At 45.4% G+C, this 6,128-nt stretch overlaps 1 pseudogene; it reads left to right on the top strand.

Annotated features, from left to right (window-relative positions):
* The first annotated feature begins 3,424 nt into the window (after positions 1-3,424).
* On the top strand, positions 3,425-3,542 carry LOC126417564 (5S ribosomal RNA; annotated as a pseudogene).
* The last annotated feature ends 2,586 nt before the right edge of the window (positions 3,543-6,128 follow it).

Genomic DNA, 6,128 nt, shown 5'->3' with positions numbered 1-6,128 from the left:
CATCTGTTGTTTTATTAATTAGATCGTGTGCGCCACCACCATGTGCAGCCTTTCGTCTTGGAATTTGAAACGAGTTTCTTAAACTTACAGCTCATTTTTTGTGCTACGTACACAAATAAGTTAATAACGTTTATACGGACAGCTTTTATTTTATTTATTTTGCCTTGCCTTGATGTATTTTCTCAGTCACGGTTCAGGTTCAAGGATTCATTTTAGGTAATAACTGTGGGGATACAAAACCACTGAATTTGAGATGGTCTGCGCTATACGAGTGTACGCTGCCGCAAAATTGGTTGGTCGGTCGGTCGGTCGGATGGTAGGTCGGTGGATAAATTTGTGCGAGTTCTGCGGCCTTGCTCTCAGGATGACAACTGCAAGACATATCTTAATTAAGTCGTCTAAACTCTAAGGTGAGGAGCCCTATAGAATCCCTTAGAAAACAGAATCGGTTAGAAGGGCCAAGCTGTCGGTGGACAATACGACACACAGTTTTTCCGCCTAGTGCTGTGAGGACGCGCCGATGTGTTTAGTATAGACGCTTTTGCTCTGTGATAAACAGGTGGGCCCACTGCATCAACATCGACTGCAGTGTTAATGTCAACCCAAAAGAGTGAACTATTAATAAATGTCATTTTACCCATTTAAATACACACATCAAATAAAGTTTTTCATCACCTCGGTTCCGAGAGGTCCGGAACCTGTACAGAAAATTTGAATAGAGATCAACATAAACATCATTTCCGCCCTTTTTATTGCTCATGAAAACCACACATTGCATGATGTACCACCATATCCCGAGACCTTCAGGGGCGGTGGTCCAGATCGCTGTGCACACCGGTACCTCTAATACCCAGTGGCACGTCCTCTTGCATTGATGCATGCCTGTATTCGTCGTGGCATGCTATCAACAAGTTCATCAAGGCAGTGTTGGACCAGATTGTCCCACTTCTCAACGGCAGTTTGGCGTTGATCTCTCAGAGTGATCGGTGAGTCACGTCGTCCATAAACAGCCCTTTTCAATCTATCCAAGGCATATTCGATAGGGTTCATGTCTGGAGAACATGCTGGCCACTCTAGTCGAGCGATGTCATTATCCTGAAGGAAGTCATTGTAAAGATGTGCACGATGGGGGCGCGAATTGTCCTCTATGAAGACGAATGCCTCGCCAATATGCTGCCGATATGGTTGCACTATCGATCGGAAGATGGTATTCACGTATCGTACAGCCGTTACGGTGTCTTCCATGACCACCAACGGCGTACGTTGGCCCCACATAATGCCACCCCAAAACGGCAGGGAACCTCCACATTGCTGCACTCGCTGGCCAGAGTGTGTAAGGCTTTCAGCCGGGCCGGGTTGCCTCCAAACACGCCTCCGGCGATTGTCTTGTTGAATGCATATGCGACACTCGTCGCTGAAGAGAATGTGATGCCAATCCTGAGCGGTCCACTCGGCATGTTGTCGGTGTACCGCGCTGCATGGTATCGTGGTTGCAAAGATGATCTTCGCCATGGTCGTCGTGAGTGAAGTTGCGCATCATGCAGCCTACTGCGCACTGTCTTTGTATCTCCTCCATGCCCGAACGACATCGCTTTTGGTTCACTCCGAGACGCCTGGACACTTCCCTTGTTGAGAGCCCTTCCTGGCATAAAGTAACAGTGCGGACGCGATGTAACCGCGGTATTGACCGTCTAGACATGGTTGAACTACAGATAACACAAGCCGTACCTCTTTCCTTATGGAATGACTGGAACTGATCAGCTGTCGGACCCCCTCTGTCAAATAGGCGCTGCTCATGCATGGTTGTTTATGTCTTTCGGTGGGTTTAGTGACATCTCTGAGCAGTCAAAGAGACTGTGTCTGTGATAAAATATCCCCAGTCAACGTCTATCTGCAATAGTTCTGGGAACAGCGGTGGTAGAAAAGCTTTTTTTGATGTGTGTATTTGTGATGGAACTGTTTAGGTACATTGTGAACATGATGAGCGGATATTTTGACTGCCATAATTACTTAACAAGTAGTTTCTAGTGGAGTCGTCCGAAGTGTGTCAGAAAAGTAATAAGACTGATTTTAAATCTAGTAATTTTTTTAGTTTTCCAAACAACAGTAGTTCCCTTCGGCAGCAATACACCGGCGGAGTCATTGTTCCCAGTACTGATAGCAGCACTGAAAGGCTTCTGCTGGATGGGCCTTTAACATGTGGGTCACATTCTTTTCATTGTTCTCCAGAGTCCCCAAATGACAACCTTTTAAGACATTGTCCAATTTCGGGAAAAGAAAAAAGTCACAGGCACTCGGATCACGTGAATACGATGGCTGTGGAACAATAGGGAGGCTTTTGAGCTCAAAAATTCCGTGACGGAAGCGGCCGTATGACATGAGGCGTTGCCATGATGGTCTCAAACGCTTCATCCCTTTTCCTGAGCGCTTCAGGACATCTTCGTATTAAAAAAAAAATAAAATAAAAAAAACAATAACTTGGTTGACAGTCTGTCCTGGAGAAATGTATCCTTTCTGCATGATACCTCTACTATCAAAAAATTAAATGAGCGTTGTTTTGATCTTTGATTTGCTCATTCGAGACGTCCCGGTGTGTGTCTCCTCACTTTTGCACTTTGTCTCGGGACTGTATCCAAAAATGCATGATTCATCGCCAGCGATCACAGCGCTGAACCATTCGCAGTGATTGGCAACCTGTCAAGAAGATCAACGCACACGTTTCTTCGATTGTCCTTCTGCTCAACTGCGGGCATTTTCGGTACCACAAACCTAAGGCATGTGGAAAACTTCGGTCAGAATTTGATGTACACTACAATTGTTTGAGAACAAGTCACCTATCATCCTTATTGTTAAATGTCTGTATAATTATACAAGACTACGCACACGTTCGACGTGTTCGTCGTTTTTTGAAGTATACAGGTCCCTGAGCGAGATTAATTTTCAAAATGTTCTAGGCTTTCCAAAAATGATATGTGCCGGCGAAAAACTTGTGCTCTTGATATAAAGTGTTCCCCGTAGGCCTGTTTCAACTTTTAAAAGGAGCCGGCCGCGATGGCCTAGCGGTTCTGGGCGCTTCAGTCCGGAACCGTGCGACTGCTACGGTCGCAGGTTCGAATCCTGCCTCGAGCATGGATGTGCCTGATGTCCTTAAGTTAGTTAGGTTTAAGTAGTTCTAAGTTCTAGGCGACTGATGACCTCATATCTTAAGTCCCATAGTGCTCAGGGCCATATGAACCATTTTTTTTTTTTTTTTTTTAATTCACACTCGCGGCTTCCCAGTCGGACTGAGCATCTGGAAGGGATGAACACACCGGTCTACACAAGCAAAAGAACACAATGTCGTCAGATCACTTGCAATGTTGTCAGTCTCATTACTTTTCTTACGCACCTCCTATGATTCATTCATACCCAAATCTTTTGTAAGACCAACGGCCTTGCCGCAGTGGTAACGCCGGTTCCGGTCAGATCACCGAAGTTAAGAGCTGTTGGCCTGGGCTAGAATTTGGATGGGCGACCATCCGGTCTCCCGAGCGCTGTTGGCAATCGGGGTGCACTCAGCCATTGTGAGGCAAACGGAGGAGCTACTTGATTGAGAAGTAGTGGCTGTGGTCTCGTAAACTGACATACGGCCTGGGGAGCGGTGTGCTGACCACATGCCCCTCCATATCCGCATCCAGTGACGCTTCTGGGCTGAGAAAGACACGGCGGCCGGTCGGTTCCGTTGGGCCTCACAAGACCTGTTCGGACGACGCTTACTTGCGTAAATCGTTTGTGCATAATAGAATAATAATGAAGAATGTACTATGTAAATGTGACGAATGGGTTTATCGCAATGACCAAATGTCAACAAAGAAGAAAAGCTATTCAACTACTTGCAAAGTAGGTTTATTGCCTCAAAGAAATGAGTCCCTGGTTTTAGCTCTGGGTGCAAAGTGAACTAAATTCACATCACGCTTTGATTTTTTTATCATTGTTGAACTGTGAGCTATTTTACAGCCTACAGAATTACAAGGAAAATGGTCGGCCACCTACTACAAAAGGAACCATTTCAGGTGAAATCTTTGTTGAGAAGCCCATACATATTTCCGGAGTGTGTTAAAACGATTAACTCAGGATATCCACAATGATGTTTGAGCCCTACTCCTCCTGGATGTGTGCCCTCGTCATAGCTACTGCTCTGTCGTAGTGTGACTACTAACGAAACATAGCACCTTGATAGACTGCCTTAGTGGTCTTCTCAACAGCATAGGCCACGTGATTTGTGTAGAAAGTGCACTATAAATAGTTTCTCATACTTTGGATGAGCATTCCCCTGGTCTAAGAAGGAGGGAGAAATAGGCTTCTTCTATGAGTACCGTTCGAATGTAGCGCAAAAAATAAATTACAGCAGGAAGAAAACTGAAACAGAGAGTGTACATAGTCCGTAAACAATAGTAGAGCCTATGGCAGAGGGTACTTTCCATTATACAACGTAATTGAGGGCTTCTTCTCGTATCAGTTGCGTATGGTGTGGGGGGAAAATGATTGCTTGAATGCCTCGGTAGATCGGTAATTGGTCTAGTCTTGTCTTTATGGTCCCTACAGCAGGAATATATAGGTCTTAGCAGTATATTTCTGGAAACCTCACTTAATACTTAAAATAGTGCTTCGCTTTTATTTATATCACTAAATCAGTAGATTGTCGTCGGTACTGAGTTTAGACCGAGAGGAAGCGAGGCAGAAACCTGTTGAGTTGGGCTGCTTAACTGTTGCACACAGCTCTGGATTTGCCCGAAGACAAATGCAGCGATAGAGCACACGGTAGCAATTAATTTCCTCCGGTGATAATGAAGCTAACCTCGACAGGATTATCCGGCGACGTTGAGAATATATTAACACACTCGCTAGGGAGTCTGAGAATGCTATACGGGTAATGGTTTCAACATGAAGCTCCCTCTGGAGATTTAGAGGTTGCTCACTGTAGGAGGAAACCAGTAAAATAGTGAATCCTGTGATATCACATCTAGTAAGTACAAGCGCGCGTTGGGCACTCTCTGTTACTCTGGAAACTATCTTCTTTGGTACTGCCTAAACATGTCAAGTGTTAAGCGTTGCTGTAGAGCAGAACAGTGAAGTCAACAGCAGTAGAAAACGTGATGTCCCGAGTGTTGGGAGGCATGTGAATACTACAATTAGGCATAATTTCAGCTATTTAGGTAAAGCAATTCCGAGACAAAATAAACTATTAACTATCTTAAGCCCAAAAGGCGTGGGGAGCGGTATACAATTTCTAGTATGTCTGTTCCTACGCCAAGGGATCTTTTTGTCTCCTAACACGGGTTCGTATAGACTGAGGTGACGAAAGTCAATCGTGTCGTACCTTCCTTTGCTGGGCGCAGTGTTGCAACTCGACGTGGCACAGACTCATAAAAAAAAAATTTGTTCAAATGGCTCCGAGCGCTATGGGACCTAACTTCTGAGGTCATCAGTCCCCTAGAACTTTTACTTAAACCTAACTAACCTAATGACATCACACACATCCATGCCCAAGGCAGGATTCGAGCCTGCGACCGTAGCGGTCGCACGGTTCCAGACTGTAGCGCCTAGAACCACTCGGCCACTCCGGCCGGTTACGGATTCATCAAGTAGTTGGAAATCCTCTACAGAAATATTGAGCCATCCTGCCTCTATAGCCGTACATAACTGCGAAAGTGTTGTCGGTAGAGGATTCTGTGCACGAATTGACTTGTCTGTTATGTTCCATAAATGTGCGATGGGATTCAGGTTGGGTGATGTTGGTGACCAGATCATTCGCTCGAACTGTTCCAGATGTGAACCACTGTGACCCAATGATCGTCGTCCACAGAAATTCTGTCATTGTTTCGGTACATGAAGTCCATGAATGGTCTCCCAGTAGCCGAACATAAACATTTCCAGTCAATTATGGATTCAGTTGGACCACTAAACACAGCCCAAGCCATTATGGAGCCACCGCCATGCTGCACAGTACCTTGTTGACAACCTGTGTTTATGACTTCGTGGGGTCTGTGCCACACTCGAACCTTACTATCACTCTTATGAACTGAAATCGAGACTCATCCGACCAGGCCACGGTTTTCCAGTCGTCTAGGATCCAACAGATATGGTCA

This window comes from Schistocerca serialis, chromosome 8 (genome assembly GCF_023864345.2).
Source record: "Schistocerca serialis cubense isolate TAMUIC-IGC-003099 chromosome 8, iqSchSeri2.2, whole genome shotgun sequence".
Lineage (NCBI taxonomy): Eukaryota > Metazoa > Arthropoda > Insecta > Orthoptera > Acrididae > Schistocerca > Schistocerca serialis.
This window is presented reverse-complemented; position numbering and strand designations above follow the sequence as displayed.